The sequence below is a fragment of the Cyanistes caeruleus genome, chromosome 9 (genome assembly GCF_971803275.1).
Source record: "Cyanistes caeruleus chromosome 9, bCyaCae1.hap1.1, whole genome shotgun sequence".
NCBI lineage: Eukaryota > Metazoa > Chordata > Aves > Passeriformes > Paridae > Cyanistes > Cyanistes caeruleus.
In genome coordinates, this window is record NC_141709.1 from 21,393,593 (window position 1) to 21,415,520 (window position 21,928).

The following is a 21,928-nucleotide window of genomic DNA, read 5'->3' on the forward strand; positions in this document are numbered from 1 at the left end:
GCATCTTTGAAAAAGGAAGAGACCAGTCTCAGTTTGTATTGCTGGCTGGCATGAACTGTTATACCAGAAACCAGAGGGGTTTCTGTCCTTTAACCATCCACCTCCAGCTGTGGCACTCCTGGTGTGCAACACAGTTCCTTGGCTCATCAGCCCTGCTACCACTGCACTGCTTCCATTCTCCATAGCTGGACTATGATGGTAGTTCTTGTTAAAATGATGCATCAATTACTTCAGTCAGGAATGTCCTTGGTTGTGGTTTTTCTTAAGGTAGGGGAGATCCTACCTGAATGCATAATATGATGCCGAATACAGGTGCTGCAATGCAGGATGTGATGTGTGATGAAATGTCAGGACTGAAAATGTATTTCAGCAGCTCTGGGTACAGCAGCCCTTGGGATTTGGGAAGGCCTTTCAATGGTGTCACCTTTATGTGTAACAAGGTAATAAGGGGCGATTCAAGTGCTTACCATTATTGAGTTCTCTGCTTCAAAACAAATCTTTACTATAATCAATAATGTCTGAATGGCAGCATCTTGTATCGAGAAATTTCAAGGCTGTCCTATGAGCTAAAAAAATGTGACTCAACCATGGATCTAATTATATAAGCTGCTGTCTTGGTACACCTCATCTGGACAGAGGTAGACAGGACCAGGTATTTTCTAAAAGCCTGGTCTCACAAGATTTCTAGCTACATCAAGAAGGTTCATTAAGTACTTAAAAGTTAAGGAAGTTACTGGACCTCCCAGCCCTCTGAGACTAACTTTTCCCCAGCTGCAGAGACCAATAAATACCTATATCATATGTTGTATTTTATAAGGAAACAGTTGGAGCATTTTTTTCAGCCTGTGGGCAATTAAACTCTGTGCAGGATAACATAAAATGTGAATTAGGGGGCCAAGACAATATAACCTTTCTTTTCTAGACTTTAATTTTCAAGCCAAGCCTGTGTATCCACTAATCCAGATGAGTGTGTGCATTATTTTATAAAGTTTGGTGTGCAAGTCTTAGAAGTCATTGAGGTGAACTGTTAGACTCGCTTTGATTTTGACGGCAGATCCTCTGTGTATTTAGAAGGACACAGTAGGCTAAAACTCATAAAAAGAATTAATCAATTTTCCTGTATTATTAATTATACCCTAAATTATTAAATGATGGAATTTTCTAAATGCAATTTATTTTTCACCACCTGTTGCTGCTAGTCAACTTCCTTTTCAATTTAGGAATGAAACTACATAATACCGCACTGTTTGTGTTCACATATAATGCAAAGGAATGTCAAAAATCTAACAAATATTGTTTTAAACGGTATCATTACCTTTGATGCTGTTGCACACATTGATTACTATGGAAATCATAAAAAGGTAAATCAGCATCAACACATTTCTTCCTGTGGGAAATTCCCAATTATGTAGTGGACAACACTGCCTGTTAACATGCAAGTATTCTGCTTGCCCTAGTCTCAGGAATTAATTTCTTTTTGTTAAGAGGGACTAGTGCCATGAAATGTGCTAACTTCAATAGAAGGGGAAAATGATTAAAAATATTTCATCCAGGTACCGACCTGATTATGATCTTTGGACATAATCCAGTGGGAGTTTTTCATTATTATTTTTAAAGTTTAAAAAATGAACTTTAAAATATGGTCTGAAAGATGAATATAGAGTACCTTCTTATGCAGCACTGCACTATAAAAAAAAAAAAATGAAGAGAATGGAAGTTTTCAGCATAATATCTGATAAACTGTAAAAACCTGCGTATATCAAGCGAAGTTTACAAGAGGTAGACTTCTGTGCTTGTGCATAAGGTACTAAGAGCAGACTCATCATGCTTGAACAGAATTGAGAATTTAATTGACAAGTCCCACAATTACCTGTGTAACAATATAGTCATATAATTAGTATAAAAATAAATGTGCAAGCCAAAGATTATTATAGCAAATGCAGTTTTACTGTAACAAAGGGTTGTGACAGGAAGATACTAAATACAGAAATGTGCTTAGAGCCTGCTCTTTAATCATTCACCACAGATATTCATTTTACTCACAGTGAAATCCCAGTGGTTTGTTCCTGCAGTTTTAGTGTGGCAAAAGGAGTAGCAGAAGGACACTTGAAAACTGCCACTAATATGATAATAATTGTGTAAGCAACCAAATGTCTCATCCTAATAAGAAGAGTAGCTGAACACAGGATGTGCTGAAAAGATAGGACTTTTCTCAGTTTTGGCTGTGGTTGTATCTCAGATAACAGACTGCCAACACAGCCTAAATAATTGGCAGCCAAACTTGCCTGTTCACATAAGGCTGTCCCATTTCCCAGTTCTAATTCATTTCTATTCCTGTGACAAACACTAACACTATTGGAAATAACTACACATCCACCTGCCAGTGTCATTGAGCAGGATTCTCTGCCAGTCTAATTGAGAAGGAAGTTCTTGGCTTAATTATAGGAAAGAAGGTACCTGGTTATTTTTTAAGATCAGTCTAGAAATTGTCATCTTGCTGCTAATTTCTGCTCTCCACATATTTCACAGTGTAATGCTTCCTTGTTGTGAGGTCTTGCAAGGGTCCTGGAGCTATCATACATCATTAAGATAAAAGTTAATAGGACACAGTTTTAGAGGGAATAAGAATAAATCCCTTTATCTTTTTTTTAGGAAGATGTGCTCCATCTTCCTAACATGAGTATTTTGAAATGTTCACTGTCTAAACTCCCACCTCATATGAATTATCACAGTTACCCCTTATATCTAGATCACTTACAGCCTCAGCTGTAGCTGCCACCTGTGTCACTGCTACTGTCCTCAATCTGAGTGAAACATTCCAGGGAATATCCATCATTATAAAGTCTGTGCTAAGAAAAGCTATGAATTTCATTAAGATGACACTATTTACTGGTTTTGGGAGTTGTGTTTTGGCTTTTGTATTTTCAATTATTTATTTCCTGGCCTTTCATTTTATTTAATTTTTTTTTTTTTTTTGCATACCTGTATTTATTATGTTACTGAAGTTTGAAGAGCTCCCACATTAAACGTTCAGATTTTACCCACAAAATCTTTTCTAAATATTGGACTAAACTTATCTTATATTTTAAAGGACAAAGATATAGTCCCAGTAAAGTTGATCTTGCCTCCTTCCCTCCTTATTTTTTCAAATGAAATGGAGCTCCTGCCACAGAATTGAAATTAATTGAAGTTAGTAAAAATTGCCTGGAAAAAACACGGTATAAATTTTGAAGGATATCTTGAAGACAAACTGTCTCAGAGTTAAAGCATTAGAATGGTTTCAGTGTTCTACTGGAAACATTCCTCCCTTTCATCTAAATTCTTTTATAAACTGAAAGACTCTTTGCTGATGTTCTGCCAAATGCATATTTTGCTTTTTTTGAGGGATCTGGAGCAGACAACTGATCTGGTTGCTGTCTTGAAGTCCCATGCACACTGGGGATATGTTTTTTGGCTCCAGTCAGCTAGTTGAAGGGTATTCTGGGTTGCCTCTTCTCTTCAGTAACTCCAAATAGATGCATGGAGGAGGAATAATCAGCCACTGAGTCTTCTAGACTTCGAGAGACTTGGAAAACCATCACAGAGTTTGGTGTATAAGGGAGGGGCTTTTGCTCATCAAAGGAAAATGGAAGTTCCTTATTCCAGCCAGGAGATCTGGAGAAGATATTTGTCCTATGTGTTTTTTCACCTGATGTTGTCTCTGTTATAATATTTACTCAAACAAACAGTGTTTCTTGAAGTAAGGCAGTTATATTCCACCTCTAAAGCCAGAAGCAAACTTTTCTGCTAAAACCACAAATGCATTGTACAATTTTGTGGAGCCTTTGATAACTGAAAAATTCTTTAATTTGTTTTAATATTTCCTTTTTTTTTCTTCCATTCCCCTTTTGCAATTGGTCTTTATGCTAAGGAGGAAGAAGAAACCTTGGGAAAATAGAAGGCAACTGTTTTCTGTAAGTGGTTTTAAGTCATTAGATTTCTTCATCTCTTGCTAACACCCCCCCCTTCTCTATTAAAACAGTTTCTATCTTATGCCACAAGCAAATGTAATTTCTGTTGTTGCTTCTTTGCAAAATCCAATTTGTTATGATGTATTATGCATGCGAGTATAATTGCAGAGGAGGAGTTAAACTGAATGACAGTTTAAAGAGGTGCATTCCTTTGGCTGTGTCACTCACAGAGAGCAGCAAAAAGAAAAGTGGGACAAATTGATGCCCTGATGAAAGTATTAATCTGCTAAGACTTCAGATGAAACAATGGGACTGCCCTAATCAAGCCATACCCTCTAGAGAACAAAATTATGGCACTGACTTCTGATACAGAGAAGATTACAGTAGCCTCAGCAGAAATATCAGTGCTAAGATCTACTGTATTCTTTGCATATACATTTCTAGCAATTAAAAAAGTGCTTGTCAGTAGCAATCTTAGCATAGAACCATTTTTTTCCTAGGAAATGTGAGAGCTTTATGAGATCTTGTATAATGAGTTAGTCATTTGCCATTTATTTTCATAGAAGGAATAGAATAAAGTGTGTAATAGCAATAAATAAAAGCAAAATAGCAAGGCAGGTGAGTATTCCAAGTGAAATCTCTTAAAAGAAATATGTAAGATTTTCACTGCAAATGAGGATAGAGGTTATAAATACAAAAATTATACCTCTGTAATTCTGATGCTGGGGAACATGATGTATCTGTTAAAATATGGTAAACTGTTTTATATTTTCTATTCCACAAATTGCAGTGGTAAAAAAGGGCTTTTAAAAGAAAACTTTTTTTTTTATTTTATTACTCTTTTTATCACTGAACTGCAATTCCTTTGTAATATTTTAGAGATAACAGCTCTGAGAATATTTGGGCCATGTGTTTTTGCACTATTTCCTGAGTCTGTCCCAGACAGTCAGATCAGATAGCAACAGATGTAGGTGCAGGAAAATTTCCTCAGTAACCTTTGATGCTGGAGACTTCATGCTTGAAACTTTCAAAGTTACTCAGAGCTGCCTGCTGTGGGAAAGGAACCTGCAATCCAGGATGGTTCTTCTTTCCCACTGCCTCACATTATCCTGTTCCAGGTCTTTGAGCAGAGGAAAGAATTTATTATTGGTCTAAACTAGTTACAGGAGGACCTACAATTCAAAATTCTGCATGCAATGGGAAAGTAAGACTGATGTTTCGTATGCCTTAAATTTGTGTGAATCAGATTACATAAATCAGCTTCTCAAATTACAAATGATAGTTTTGATGGTTGAGTTGAGTGGAAATGGGCAGCAGAATAAGACTGGCCAGTTGTAGGATCATATCTAGTATCAGGCTCTTCTTTAGGGGCATTTCAGAATAAAACATCCTGTCCATTTCTCCTGAACATAGTGAACTAGGCACTGGAAACTTGCCTGTTACTTCTGGAGTCTCTTCCTATCGAGTATTTCAACAGTTGTGTGTGAAGGCTGTCAATTTACCCATGCAATCACATTAAGCTGTTATTTATAGGAGTTTGGGCTTCCTGTAATTCTGAAATTCTGAACTTTTCAGCTTCTCTCAGTACATAAATTCTGCAATCCTTATTAAGGACAATGGGAAAACTGAGAAAAGTAGTTCAGATCCTCCTTCCTTGATAAAGTAGTTAGGTGTGAATACTGAAAAAAAGTCTGACATTGTAGGTGCAACTTCATGAGATCTCCCCAAGAAGCCTGAAATGGTGGAAACAAGAACTTTAGCAGAAATGTCACTATACTGACATCACCTAGTGTTCCAAGAAACATTGAGTTTTTCCTTTTTTATCTGGATTCAGGCAAAATCAAGTACATATGGACTGAATGGGATCCTGTGATAAGAGGTGATAGTTTTATCCCAGTGAAGATCAATTCAAAGAAAAAGATCTCACACATAAAAGCCTTTTTTGAGAACTAGTTAGCAAGTCCTTTATAAACAGAATCTGTTTATTATTTCCACAAAGTTGTCTTATCAAATCCTCATAGAAATGAGATCTATCTAAAAGTGTCTTTAGAAATTGCAAACAGATATATATAAATTGAAGTGAGGTCTTGCTATTCATGAAAATAATCTTTTTACGGGATATTTTTGTACAAAGCGAATGTTTGGTAATTTCTTTTCAAAGAGACACTCTAGGCTTCTGTAATAAATAGTTCTGTTATCAACACACACACAAAAGATAAATAACTACAAACTCTGATAGAAGTGTCATGTACTTCAGCAAGATTTCTTACAGTCACAGAGTTGTATGGTCCCAAATAGAATGGAAATACTCAGAAAATAAAAGAAAACAAAACCCCTCCAAGTTTTAAGCCTTTTTTTGCCAGCTTTCCCAGATGGTAAAAAATTAATGTACTGGTATAAGTATTGAATATGTTCTCAAAGCTGACACTTGTCTTTCCTTACCCTCCCTGTTTAGTGGATATTCAAGTGCCAGTCAAGCCACCAGCTCAGGTGAGAGCATTCTAGCCCAGGCAGCCTCACATAAAGCACCACTCCCAAAGAAAATGTGAAAGAATCAGTATCTAATGCAGTTCCAAACTATTTAGCTGCTGAAAGCCCTCCATGTGCCTGCTCATGGCAACCGTGGCAACCAGCCTCAGGATGATGATTCCACAGAATGGAGACTGCCAAGACACAGTATTTCACAGCTGAAAGAAGCAACTCTCCCTCCAAATTTCTGGTACTAGGTGTAAAGCTGAAAAGAAGAAAAGGAAAAAAAAAATTTTTTTTAAAAGTTTATATTCATAGCAGATGAAGCACTGCTCATAAAAATCAGCACTGACTTCTGTTACGGAAATCCTGCTGTACACATTCATTGAGTAAAGAATCCAGCATCTGTAGGATACATGGAGTAATTGATTTCAGAAATCAATAGTGAAATTAATAATAATCAGCCAGTAGTCATTTAGTCCTCATTTAACAGCAGCATTATGTCTGGATATTTTTATTTTTCTACTCTTTTGCCAGAATGTCTGTTTGAACAGCGTAGTTATGACAGATTTCACTACAAAGGTCACTCATTTGTTCTCACTGGATGAAACACTTTTGGCAAGATAGTTCATGATACATAGAAGCAGGAAGATAGAAGAGAATTTTGGGAAACCATTAACTATCAAGTTACAAACCAAACTATCAAGTTTGGCTCAGCCAAGCTTTATTTTATAGTGAAGAATAACTTTGTTCTTAAAGCTCAGTACAGAGGCACTGCAATTTCCTGATGATTTCTGTAACTGGAGTCAAAATGCCTTCATTGCAACAGTGGTGAAAGGTGGGTCTAATCCCCAGCCCACACTGATTTAAATTTCTGCTGCTGCTCTGAATGATCCCTGGTAGCTGGATGTCCAAAGAAACCATACAGGATAGATGGGATCACAAGTTTGTCGATATAATGAAATTTAGTGCTCTTTAGGAAGATTCCCTTTGTAGAAGAAGGAAGGAAAGAGAAGATGCAGCAGCCTTGCTGTGGGTTATCCAGAGAATAATCACTGTGATTCAGTTAAGTCATTTCAAAGGCGATTTCTGCTACCTTGTAAGCAGGGCACAATGAAGACGGGCTCCAGACATTACTATAGGAAAGTGAATCATTCACTGTTAGGTGCCTTTACCTTATTGCTCTACATGTTGTATCTCAAAGAAGAACAAAAGCACCTTGCTTTTAAAGGTATTGTATTCCTGTTGGTGTTTAGAGTAAGTCATCTGAAAGTAGCTGTTGGTGCTGTTTTTTCATCTGCTGCTTGGATGGATAGGTCAGTTTGAAAGAACTTCCTTCCCTGACTTTTAAATAGAAACTAGAAGTGCAGTATCAATTCTGGGTTTTTTAATTCTTTTATTCACACTCATGATATAAGACTCATAAGTGAATATGATTATTAGTAGGGTCTTGTGATATATTAATCACAGGTTAAAAAAAACCCAGCATCTAGAATTACAGTATTCATTCTGGAATATTTAATACAGAAAGCTCTTCTCTTGTTTTAGAAACAGCTGGTAGAATTCTCGACATTTCTAAGCACTGGAACTCCCCAAAGAAATCAAGTTTTCACCATCTTGTACTATAGACTGTAAGCATCCCTGGAATTAAAAGAGATTAAAAAAGACCTCTTTATCCATTAAGTCAGCTCCCATTCAACCAAAACCATGTTATTTGCTGTAGAACATGCACTAATGCCTTATCACGGGGGACTTCTGACTTTGAAGCGGTTCCCCCGAGCAGCCCTGGCAACAAGAGGTTGAAGATGCTCCAAAGGCGATGGTGGGTTTCAGTGAGCCACAGCCTCTCAGCAGGGCTGTGACCTGGACTCACCCCTCACCAGCAAGAGCAGGGCAGGACAGAGCAGTCCTGCCACTCTCACTCCCAGGTGCTCCTTGGAACAGTTTGGAATGTGCCCTGAATTTTGTTCACACAACAAGTGAATCCTGTGCCTGGGGAAGCCCCAGCAGAGCAGGGACAGAGGCTGGGCAGCCCTGGGCAGCAGCAGCCCCAGGGACCCATGTGCTGCTTGCTCCTGCCCTTGGCCCTCTTTGGGGCTCCAAGCAGCAGTGGTGCACATCAGAACATCTCTGGGACAATGCTTCAGTAAGAAGATTAAACATGAATCCAACCTAAAGCTCTGCCATTTCTCATGCAGAATCAGGGCTTGATTCAAGACTACAGATTTTTCCTCCTACTTTCTGTGCCTTTATGATTCATCTGAGTTTATTTCTTTGTTCTGAAATTTATTAAAAGAAAAAGTATGTATCAAAAGAGAAACAGGTTTCTAAATGTTACCTTTGAAGCTTGTAATCTCCCACAGAAACCCAGCTGAAATTTGCAGCATGGTTTGTCCCACAGAGAGTGGGTGAAAACATGATTTAGAGCAGCGTGACAATGGCTCCAAATTCTTCAATTAAAACTAAAATCCTTCTGCCCACAAATTCTGTCTGGGTTCAATTAGAATGAAAGTGTAACAGAGAACTATATGGATTAAAGAGCACTTGTTTTTCTTTCTCTTCGATAGCCTAAATGCAACAAAATGCAGCTTTTCTCTTTCATTTGTATAGATCTAGTTGCCTGCTTGATCAGGCATTTCTGTCCCAGACTTCCTCAGCTACCAGAGCTGCTAGTACTGCTTGCATTCTTTCCATAGTATGTATACACTGAATTTGTATTATCTATTGTTTGTTCTAAATTTCTGACTTTGTTTTGCCAAGGCTATCTGTTTTTAAATTAGTGATTTCCACTCTCATTCAATTCTTCAAAATTAATTTTTGGAGCAGTGGCTATTAATATTTTAGGTATCCTTGATGTTTTACTTTATAGTCTTCAATTTTATTTTACATTTCACAGGTTCCTTGTTGCAAATAATCCTACGGGCAATTTTCTCACATTGCAACTACTCCTTGAAAGATACTGTAATGTTGCAAGGCACTTGCAGTACTGGGGGTTAAGTTAATCACCCCAAATGAGCCATATTACTGTCAGTGGTATATAAAGATGTCCCAAAGTGAATTACCAGGTGGGCTAAGCATTAAAGCTCCTTTATAAAATAACAGAATCTGAAGATGTGCAGGAATAAACATTCCCATTGATCTGAGGAGTCTGGGTTTTGTAGTTCCTGCACTTGAAGATTAAAAAAATACAATGTTTGTGTTTTCTTTAAAAAAAAAAATCTTTGGATTATTTTTTTAAAGCTTTTATGAATTAAAATAATAATAATAATTAATAATGAATGTCTTTATATTCATATATTTGCACATAAAAAGGAGTTTCCTGTTCTGTGTGCAAGTAGGGCACCCAAATAAGAAACTGATAGATTTAATTACATCACTCAAAATGAAAATTGCAATGATTCTCGTATCTTTAGACTTATGTGCAAGTGTCCAGGAGACATGTACAATAGACATTTTCATTTGATAGTATTATTCACGTTATGCATTTAAACAGAAAAATTGAACATTGTATTGGAATACCCCCCCCCCCCATTCCTAGAACTTGCCAGAGCCTCCCAAACGAGGTCCCTGTGCTGCGGCTGGGCACAGAGAGCAGTTCAGCCGTGCAGGCTGAGGAAGGTGTCAGCATCTGCTGCCAGGTCTGATTTCTGTTGGTGCCTCATGTGCGATGCAGCAGCACTGTCTGCATGGACAGTAGATTAAGGAGTTTCAGATAGTCTTAATCTGTTCTGTCACAAGGGTATTTCTCAGCAGGCAGTCTCTTTAGAGGGAGGCAGAGGTACAGCTCAGGGCTGTGTTTTAAAGCAGTAGTGCAGCCGTACTTATAATGATCTAGATTTGTGTTTCTTGTCTGGAAAAAATGAAAATAAGATTTAGTTACATTGCAGTGATATGCATTTTTATTAGAACAAATATATTTCAAAGAATAAAAGATAGGGGGTATGCAGGGAAGGTTTATGTGGAACACACTATTTATTTGCCATGCATATTTGATATGCTTTCATTAAGTAGGCAATAGAAATGTCAACATAAAGTGCTGTTTAGATCGTCCTATAAAAACAAACTGCATTGGTATTAGAATTGGAATGCACTAATCTTTGGTTAAATACAAGCCTTATTTGCCATCCAGCAAAGAAATATTTGGTTGAGTGTTGTTAAATAACCGTATATTTAACCTAATTTAATTTACCCTCAATTTATAACGTCTGATGAAGTGATACAGTGTCAGTGTAACCAGCACTTTCCTGTACCATCATCTGTCATTATACGGTATTTTTTCTCTCTCTCACTCATTGGCATTCAATCACTAGCAATTATCACCAGCCCATGTCTAAATTAAAATTATTTTTGCAGTCTTGCTGAACCATGACCAATCCTTCTTACAATGAAGAAATAGCATCCATCTCTTCAAGGAATATTTTTTGTAACCATACAGTCATCTGACATAACCATAACAGATAAATCTATTCACTAGTAAAGTAACATTTGAGATAGATGCCAACATTTGTGAGTTGGAATTTGAAACTGAATGCTAAACATTCACAACTTTTGGGATTTTGGTTTGCACTGCTTGATTGTTTGGGTTTCTTTTAATTTTGTTGGTATATATATATGTGTTGACTTAAAAAGTTATTCTTCACCACATTTGACTCAGGTTTTTAAGTAGTGTTTATAATGATAGCTTATATATACTGAAAATATTCTTCTACAACAAGCACAGGAAAAGTACTTTTAATCAGTATGTCCAGTTAGGAATAAAAAATATACCATACATGATTGTCATCCAAACCTTACCTGTACCAGCAGTGTATTGGGAACTTTAAATTGAGGTTTATACCCTGAAGCGTAATAATATCTCTCCCTTATACCTTTTGCAATTATTTCATTCTCTGTAAGGTAATTGTGGATGTTCCTGCTGTCTGTGTATCCAGTATTTTGGGAGGAGCCTTATTTCACTATACTATTAACACAATAGTATTTTTTAGAAAGAGTTCCACAGATGTACAGTTTATCTAAATACTGTGTTTCTGCAATCTTTCTGTAGGTTTACCCAGCAAAAGTGCCTGCAGTGTAATGCAGAGAAACCCGAGCCAGATGTAAATTCAAGCACTGGTAACAATCTAATCTAATCTAATCTAATCTGAGCACCGAGCTCAGCCCAGACAATTTGCTTTGCTGAGGAGCTGAGTAAATCAGTGAATCAGCTCCTGCTGATCCAGTGCTGCTGTGGTGTCCCAGTCCTGGGAGAAGGGCCAGAACCATCCTGGGGCTCTCCAGTCCATCCCTGATGGACTCACAGGGTTGGGATGCAGGCACCCCAATCATTGCTTCCTTGTTCCGGGGTGGCTTCCTGGTGGGTATGTTCCATCTAAAAATTTCCTATAGTTCTTGCTCTGACTTTATAGTTATAATTTTTATCCTGTCCTCTTCATGGGCTCTTTTTTTAAAAAAAAAAAAAAACAGCCATTCATTTTTACTTGATTTTGCCTTTAGCTTCTTTCCACTTTTCCACATGGGGTGACCAGAGTAAGAAGCATTTTACCTCCTTCCACATGCATCCCACTGCTGTCTATATCTGCCCCATCTGAATGTCTCCCATCTAAGATAAATAAAAATATAAAATATAAAAAATATAAAATATAAAAAAGATAAAAAGATAAAACCAGGGTGGTTCCCCACAGCCTCTGAGATTTAGTTGACATAAAGCCATCATGTACTTGTGCCCAGGAATGTGCACAGCAGGCTCACTGCAGCTTGGTACTCTGAAGAATATACATACCACACATGTTCCAGAACAATCAAGGAGTTGCAATGTGCCCAGGCTATGCTGGGGAAAAAAATTAAATCCACAAGGGAAATTAGAAATAAATTTTGAAAAATATCAAGACTAACTGAAGTCCAATCATTTTTATATTCCCTCTCCAAATGTTGGTATTTTTTTATTCTCCCCTCTTCCTGTTCTCATTTCTTTGTCTTTTTGTAGTCTGCCCACTGTGAGTCTGACTCTTAAAAAATATACTTTGATAGATATAGCATCCTCTCAGCTCATTAAAACCTTGCTTCCGTGGTTATGCATTGCTTGTGATAGAATAATTCATCATATATCTTGGTGCATGAGAAATACAAACAAAAAGTAACACAAAATTTGTCTCATTCAACAGGTTTATTACAGTAATTTATTGTTTTTATTATAATTTATTGGGGTTTTTTTATTGTTTTAAGTACCTGTTGAAGTAGATATTACTATGAATGGAGCCAGGCAGAGAGACAGACATGCAAGCAAGACTTTGTACTTTATTGCTCTGGATGACTGATGAAAAATTATAATGTTTGGCAAAAATTCTAAACTTTATAGGAGGGAAAGGCCACAGGAAAAAAAAAGACATTACAGTATTTAGGGATTTCATTACATCCTTCATTAAAGATCAGAACAAAAATGCAGGATTTTAGTAATGAGGTATAATTCAAAATAAATTAGACAATTAGAATAAATGCCTCATTAAAATAATGAGATTTGTGTGCTATACAATGGCACTTGTTTTTTCCTCATTCCAAACTATGGAAGTTTTGGTTAATATGTTGAACTCCCAAAAATGCTGCTTTGCCAAAGGAGGGTTTTATCCAAGACCTAAACAAAGACAGGCCTGGACTGCAGAGTGTTGGTGAGCTCCTGAGACTCAGAGGAACACAGCACATCCTACAGAGCCAACTGGCAGGGACCACATCCCCTAGCTGCTCTGAATGCTTTTTGGGGAAAAAATGTAAATTTTGTCACTTTAAAAATTATATTTTGGGGGGAAATGATGGACAATAAAATGGCTGTTAGCATGACGGGAACATCCTGGCCTCCAGGCTTTCCATGGAAGAAACACATTGCATTGCCCTTTGAAACTACCAGAGACATATATTTGTTTGCATTCTCACATCAAAAACACCTAATCAAAATGGTATGAAGAGACAGGGAAAATCATTACCAAGCTGAGCCCAAATATGCCCAGTTTCAGCCTGAGAGAAAGTTTTAGCCTGAAGTTATAGGCCACTGTGAACAGGTGTTTACAATGGCAGTGCTATCGTAACCTTATCTGTAGTGGCACTAAGGCTTTGCTATAATATCTCTGCTCCTAGCATCTGTGAAACTTTAATTTGTCCTAGGGCTGCTAACTGAGGAGATGGAGAAACCCAGGGATATGCTCTGAACTACCTTAATTTGTACCAGGCCTTTACTGAGACATGAAATGAAAGGTGAGCAGTGGGTAAGGGGCACACATCAAACAGATGAATGCCTCTGACGTGTATGGGAGAAAGGGAAATATCTGTCTGCATAAGTCACCAGATTATTTTATAATTCTTCTTTCTCTTCAGGAAACACCCAGCAAAATTGTTCATGATGTTTGTAGGGTTAACCTATAGTGTTTGTTTTTCAGCCTGGTGGACCTACAAGCAAGTCAGTGTGGGACATCATGGTCTCACTAATGAAGATGTCATCTCTGGAAACTTTCTGCATTACTCAGCACTAATTCCATCCAACTGCCAAACAGTGGAGTGTGCTGCACTGATTCTTTGTAATTAAAATAGCTCTTCCCTTACTGCTTTTATCAAGTAGGCATGATGAGAGAGAGCTGTAACGCTATCTCTGAAAACAGCCATGGTAAATATTTTTATTGTTTAGCCACCTAGTAATTTTTACTCTCCTAAATCATTCGTTACCTTAACTGACCTCTTTGTAAATTGAACAATTGTATTTTTACTCATACAAATTATCTTTAATGGTCCAACAAATTAACTTGTTTTTCAGACTGCTGTGTTTCTACCCTTTAATTCACAGTAATGTTCAAGGAGATAGGATTTGACTCCTTAGGTCTTTCAAAATTAACCTTTATCCCATTTGAACAAGAACACTTAAATGTTGGGATACAAGTGATGCAAGCCTTGAAGGAAGACAGGATTTTAAGCCTTGGCAGAGAAAGCTTTGCTTATGACTGAAGTAGTACCCTGTGTCCTTACCCAGGGAGAGGACCAAGAAAGGTATCACTTCAGTCCTGCTGTCAGTCTGCACTACTGTTCAGACAAATCTGGCGAAGCTTTGCATTTGAGTCTCTGCAGAATAAAGGAATTTACAGAAACTTCTGCCATCCAAAATCACTAAGTTTGAGCTACTTCTTGTAGCCTATCCTTCTGTAGCCAGTCTTCATCTATTTCATGTGCAGAACACAAAACTGCTAGAATGAAGGATGCAGAGGGGGTCTGTCTTGGGCACTACACAGTGCAGCGTGTACCTCATCCTCTGGCATCATTTCCTCAGAAATTACCCTTGTAAATAGTCTGCTTTACCCTTGTAATACCTTTTGATTCTCTTAAAGCTCTGGGAGTGCTCTCAGAGAGAGCAATCGTCAATGATTTCACAGCACCTCATAATATTTACATTTCTGCTAATTCTAGGAGCTAGTTGGCTATAGGGGACTAAATTTCCCTGTGGGTGTATTGTTTGTCAGTGACCCTGTGGACAGACTGTGTAGGCAGTTCCTCTCTGTGTGCATGCAGGAACAGGAGTTAAGTTCCTAGTTAAGTCTAGGAATTCTCAGCCTATGTGAAAGAGAAATTATATTACCCATATGTAGATGATATTTATAATAATATTTTCAAATACACCATTATAATGCATTTTTTTCTAAATTTGAGTACAGAAGTTTATGAAGAATAATACAAAATGGTAGACATTTTGGAAAACGGGAAAAATCCTAAAATGGAGAGAGAAAGATAAATCCTTCCCTCCCCCCTCCCCCCCCCATCAAATCAATGCCATGCAAACACAATACAATGTTAAATCTAATTTTTGGGATCACTCAACACAAAAGTTGCAATTAATTCTTTGCACAAGGACATGTACAGACTTTTTCCCATATTGTACCTTGTAATAATTTTTGCCTGAATATCAGAAGACTGTTTCAAACTGTTTTGATTTTCTCCTTAGTAGTGAATTTTATTGTTTTTTTTTTTAAATTGGCATTACAATTTCAGCTCTCTTCCTGCAAAAAAATGTGATTGCTCTGTAAATAGTGTGTAGATAAACTGGTTGCTTATCTGAAATGTCAGGTTTTCTAATACATGTTAGGACACTTTAGAGTCATTCCAATCCAGAATTGCCATAAATTTTTACTGTCCTATTTTCTACATATTCTGATGCTGTTGTGCTGTCTGTTATCCAGATGTCCTTCACTACCAAGATGATTCTCTGAGTAGCTGCAACTGTGCTGGGAAATGCCACCTACAATTGGATGACAAGAGATAATATTTTATTTTATGATTTTACAATAACCTGTGGCCACTTTGGTGGATAAAATAATGAACATGAAGACTTTTATCAGCTGTTTGGCTGGGATGTGTTTGCATGTGCCTAAATACCTTTCCTGTTTGCTTTCCAAGACCGTGATACAGGGTGCAGCAACATGCAGTAGCACTGGGTAAGTCCTCTAATTGTAGTCACATCCTCCCCTCCAATTAAGAGTGTTTTTGCAGCACATTGTTTGAAACAATACAGCTGGTTATTTCCTGTCAGTCTGTCTCGTGTATCATAGTCTCAAACTATTAGATAAGAAGACTCCAGAGCTAGAGGTGTCTTCTACAACAACAACAAAAAATGTAATTAAATTCACCTCAGTTGATTTCTATCTGAGACAAAGAAATAAATACAGTAGAGATTCAAGCAAGACAATTCTAAGAGCCTTCAAAATACTTTTATCATTCAAAGTACACAAACCCTTTGCTCTGGCTAGACATAAAAATCCCTGAGATATTGAGTCTTGATTTCTGCTTAAATTATGTAGCATTTGGTAAATAAATCTATCCTTCTGAAGTTAGAATGTATATGGTTATAAAATATATATAAATCATTTTGTCTTAGTGAAGCTAGGTTAAAAACATTGTCTAGAAGCACAAACTGCAGGAACAGAAACTGCAAAAGGATCTCTTGAAATTTATGCCACCAGAATTCATACATTTATATAATGAGATGTTGTGGTCTTTCAAACTGGTGAGCTAAACTCTAAAGTGTTCATAGATGACCCACTGCCCCCTCTCCAAACCCTCTCCCCAGACCCCCTACTCTCTCTCCTTACAACCTGTAATTTTGAGTAAGAAGCATCTGCTCCTCCTCAGTGGTTACTTTTTAATTACTTTGTGCACCCTACTTCTTCTATTAAGTCTTAGGTTTCCAAAACCAGTTGTAAACTGCAAAAATTGCTATTTTATGAGGTAGAACTGAATTCAGTCAGGTATTTATCTCAGAAAAAAAAAAAAAACTACTGAGGATTGTAGGGATTTTGCTCTTTCAAGAAAATGATTTTTAAAACCTCCAGAGCTGCAAAATTATTTCAGTGAGAGCATTAATGTTAATCAGTGTGTGTTGCTGTTGTTCAGTAGGAGCCAGGACTAAAGTTCACAAAATTCTTTCAACCTTTTGTCTCTAGCTGTATAGATGTGAAACTAACAATAAATCTTGTTGACAACTGCTTCCACGTCTATTGGCAGTCAGTCAGCTGCAATGTGAACAGTGTCGTGCACAATATGTGCAGCACAGCCAACACCCATTAACTATCTCCCTAGTTTCTCCTGTGACTTAGAGAACATGTCATTTTTCCCCAGTGAGCAGCCTTTTCAAATGTTGAATTAGTAATATTAACACCAAATACTACTAATTTGTCAGCCAGACTGTGTTTTTCCAAAGTGTTCACAATGGGGTCTGATAACTGCTTTGTAGAGAAGCAGAGCAAATATGAAAATTCAAAAACTTTTGTAAATAATTTGTATAAGATGTAAAGAAGTGGTGTGAAATTCTTTTCTTGTTCTTAGCATTAAAATAGTAAGAAAGCATCTTAAAAAAAGAAAAGACAGAAATGGAATTTCAGCTCTACTCAACAACAGACTTAAATGCAAGATAATATAGAAGCATAAACATAAGTTTGGTGAAGAAACAGAGCTCAAAACATTTAAAACAATATGAAGTAGCTGTTCAAATAGGGTATTGTCTTGATCTCTATATTTCAGATTTCAATCACTAGCTTTAGTAATATTTATTGAGAAGGAAAGAAATCCCTCTGCTATAAGCAACAAATTTATATATTATATCATGCATACAATTTCCACAGATATCAGAACAAAATCCTGAGTAAATACTCATGTAGCATATGAAACTGAAAGACACAAATGGACCAGGGTTGATAGTTTTATTTTTCTAATCACTTTTCCTATGCAATTCTTACAGGCAAATGCACATCCACACTTACAGATAGATAGACTTGTATCTAATTTTCATAAATACATATCATCTACCATAACTAAAGACATGACATTCCATAGACAACAGAGATTTGCTGTGCACATCTGAAAAGTTCCTTCAGCTCCTTTCCTTCCATGAATTTCTGTATTTTCTGTTCATGCTTATTCAAATGCAGCATATGGAACTCTCTAAGTAGGGGTTATTACAGCTGAAGCTACTGGCAGTTTCAATCTTTATTGCAAGATTTGCAGCAGGTCAACATTAAGCTGACTGATATAGTGCAAGGAGGTAAAAGGAACCATTTTGGTGGCTAGAAAAAAGGCATAGGAAATCTTTGCCAGAATTGTATAAAATTTGGAAAGAAGCTTGTGAATTGTTTGGGATTATCCAAGGACTTCTGACCACATCAGTACAGCAATATTTTGTTAAGAGAGAAGCTGTAATCTCTCTGGAGAGTGGGTGGCATTATAGGAATAGTGACTGGAGGCAGAGCTTTTGTTACTGAGTAGCTTTGTTATCTTGCAGTCCCTGGAGGGTTCCTCATTTCCAGGATTAGGGAGCCAGATGCTGCACACAGGGAAGGGCCACAGCATGAGACAGAATTCTGTCTTCTGTGACTGCAGACGTTTCTCAACTGGACTAATGAATTGCTTCCAAATTCTAGAGGAGCCAGAGAACTCTACATTCTCTCTCTCGTCTGCAGCTTGAAAGCCCTTCCTAGGTTTTCAGCTCAATCATTTGTGGATTTTAATATAATTTTAGGAACATCCTCTGTGTTACTTTTCTGTGTTCTGAAAATTGTGCTACAGGAAAACTTGTTATGTAGGAAAAACTGTATTTTATTCCTGGAGTATCAAGGTTGAATGAAAAAAACAAATATGTACTGGTAGCGAAGACTGTGAGGTTAGTTCTGTTCTGAGAGTTATTACTGATTTATTTGACCAGGCCAGTGATGTAAAACAGTTTCAGTGCTACATAAACTGGATAGCTAAATCCATTTTAGATAATTGGCTTGATTAATATCCACAGATCTCCCAAAAAGTGACTCAGGCATTTCCCTAAATATTTGATAATGTGGAGAGAGTAACATTGCCCAGGGGTAATGGAAATAGAATAAATTTCATAGTTCTAAAATGTGTTCTGGGGTGCTTAACATCCCAGCTTTGTCATTGCCTTTCCTGGATCCATTGTATATGTCACAGACCTACCACAATTTTGACTTACAGTTTTTTGTCTTGGTAAGCCAATATTTTTAAAACATTGTAATATCCTTCCATGGAAAATTCTACTTATGAAAATCTACTGCCTATTGGTTAATATATTAGATACTACCTTTCATTTATTTTACTGAAATTTTGAGAAAGAGTTAATGGAATTATTCAGCACTAGCAGAGCTGAAGAAATGATACTGGTTGTAAAAACTGCCCCTGTGCAAGAATGTTATGTTTTTATTGAAGTGAGTCTTCTGTTTTATGCCATGCAATTGCCCTGTGTTTTAATTCCCTCATAAAGTTCACAAAATAAAAAGGAGGGAAAAAAAGGAAAATATAAGACTATAGGCTGTAACTGTTATGTTCACACATTTTTTTTCCCACAAAGAAAAGGAAATTGCTAGAAAAGTTGATTTGTTTTAAACCTTTCAACAATTGGAGATTATTGAAATACTAAATTACTGGCACACAAGAGAACTAGATGATTGTTGTTCCACATTTATAACACAAACCAATTGATGTCTCAGAAAAAAAAAAAAACAACTGCAGCAAATATTTTGAGTCTTAATTATCAGGCTGAAAAGGCTGATGAACAAAAGAGAGAAGGGGGGCACATGTGGAATAGCGAACAGAAGGGCAAACACGTAAAAAAAAAAATTTAAAGCCTTTGTCAGGCTCAAAAAGAGAAACAGACTTAATTATTATTTTCTCTTCATTCCATTTTGGGAGCTTTATCTGAAACTATAACTTACAAAGAGCAATTATAAGCAAATGGCACCCAGCATGAATACTTCTCTGTGATTTGATTGTCTCATCCTTGGCTCTTACATCAGCACAATGATGTGATGCCCATTGGAAAGCAGCATGACTAGGAGCGTGGAAGGGAAGCCATGCAGTGATTTAAACCTATAGCTTCATTTATCTGCTCCATATGGAATTACAACCTGGACAATAGTATGAATCCATTAAAATGAAGGGCTTATTCCAAAGGAACCTGGCTAGATTAGTTAAAGTATTCTGCAATTCATGGAGAACAGAAGAGAATAAGGAAATAATTTCCCAGAATAATCCAGAGAATTACTTTATGTTTCTGATATAGATCGCTAGGGAAATAATTTAAAAGCATTTTTAAATATCTTCCATTTTCTATTATGAGCCTTTGGATTTCCACAGTTTGAGAGAAGTGAGACATTGTGGCTTAGAAAACTAATTACAAAACATAAAAATGTTCAAGACTAATGGAACAAATCAGACAGAAAAAAGATTTCCATACAGAAAGATCAATGTTGGAATGGAAGCTACAGATTTTATGCGTCTTCCTCTCAACATCTTCGTTATACATTCTCTTTGTTCCTGTTAGCTTACTAATTAGCTGTGATTTTTTTAATGCCCCTTACGCTGGGTTAATTTTGTCTTACTCAACAGCAGGGGTTTGTGTAATAATAACTCACAAAGCAATGTCAATGATTAAAATCCTTTCATTAACATGGTACCTTAAAGATAATGAATGTGAAGCTTTTAGCTAACCCAATCTCTAGGCTCAGAAAGGCAGTTTCTGCAGAAAATAATAAAAAAAATCCTTGTACAGATTAGCTTTTGCCAGCAGAACAAATGAGATCTTTGTTTGGGTCTATTACAAACACAAAGTCATACAAATCAAAGAGCATTTATTATGAATACAATGATGTAACATGCTTCTCTTGACAAAAGAATCCTAATAGTGTACTTGAAGAATGCAAAACAGGCATTCAGAAGTGCTAATTTTCTGGCATTTTTTGTAGACAGCATTGTCAATGCACAGATAATCATCTGTGGGGTCAGAGTGCCTTGAGCTGACTGTTGTCAGAGATGTGGCGGAAGGTGCTCTGGGCTGGAAACGTCATTTCTCTTCAGCCCCTTCAAGAATTTTAAACAGGTTTATCTGTCAGGATGCAAGAAGTGTGGTTCAGTAATTAGGGATATGAGAAGAATCAACATTTTGAAAAGTTTTAATAAGTGCTAGAACGACTGCTCTGCTGAATTTGTTGTCTTTTCTAAAGAGTAGCCTTCTACCTACATTGTAATGGTTCTAACATCTCATTTTTACTTAGTGCAAAGGATGTTTGCTGGAAGAATTCATCCACATACAAATAGAATAACTCATAAAGAAAGGTGCCTCAGCAGCAGCATCAGGGTAACAAGATTGAAAAGACCAGGGACTCATTCAAATCGGTCACATTATTCTCCCCTTCATGTATAGTGCTTTCACTTCTGTAAGTCAAATTTTGGTTTTGAAAACTAATATATAATGTGTCTGTATTTTCTATCATCCCATTGCACAAGAAATCTGGGTTTGTTTTAATGTCAAATAACATTTGTACAGCAGCCAATTTACACTATTAAATTTTGGCTTCAACAGGTTTATGTAAAAACTAGGAAAAAAAATCCCCTGTCCCTGACACCATCTTTTCCAGTTAAGACTGTGGAATTTTTGTACATTTTAAATTATATTTTTCCAGTTAATTGGACACTTCTAAATCTCAAACTAAGGGATCATGCTGCAAAGACTCAAGCAAATCTGTGTCTTTATAAAAATAAATGTTGTCATGAAATTAAACTCTATGCTTGCTAAGCTTCTACTGCACTGAGGGTTGTAGCAAATGATCAATATGGACAGAATTCCTCAACAAATGAGCTCAGCTGACATTTTTGATGAGTTGAAAGCCAAGTGGGTCATTCAGATTGTCTTTGTGCTGTGTCATTTACCCAAGTAAGTAATTTAAGATGCAGGTCAGTAAATGGGTTGTTAGTGAGATCATTTATTTCAGTCATACCTTCTCTGTAATTTTTGTGTGGCTAATTTCATATATTTTTTGTCTTTAGTGCATTGCTGTCCCCATTGTTCTCATAAGCACAAATAATTGCTCTCATTTTTTTAAAGGCAAGAAAGCAGGTGATAGCCTGCTAGAAAGCTGAGTCACTAAGCTTGTTACTTAAATTGATATAAATATGACTAAGTAAAAGTTTCATCTGATAAAGGCATT

The 21,928-nt window shown here is 36.8% G+C and overlaps 1 long non-coding RNA gene across 1 annotated transcript in view; it reads left to right on the plus strand.

Moving 5' to 3' along the window:
- The first annotated feature begins 3,910 nt into the window (after window positions 1–3,910).
- Window positions 3,911–21,928, plus strand: part of LOC147651670 (uncharacterized) — a 31,701-nt gene continuing 13,683 nt past the window's right edge. The window contains exons 1-4 of the long non-coding RNA XR_015273717.1: window positions 3,911–3,953; window positions 13,572–13,661; window positions 13,844–14,067; window positions 15,626–15,880. This is a non-coding gene — a long non-coding RNA (uncharacterized LOC147651670). The remainder of the gene's footprint in view (window positions 3,954–13,571; window positions 13,662–13,843; window positions 14,068–15,625; window positions 15,881–21,928) is intronic.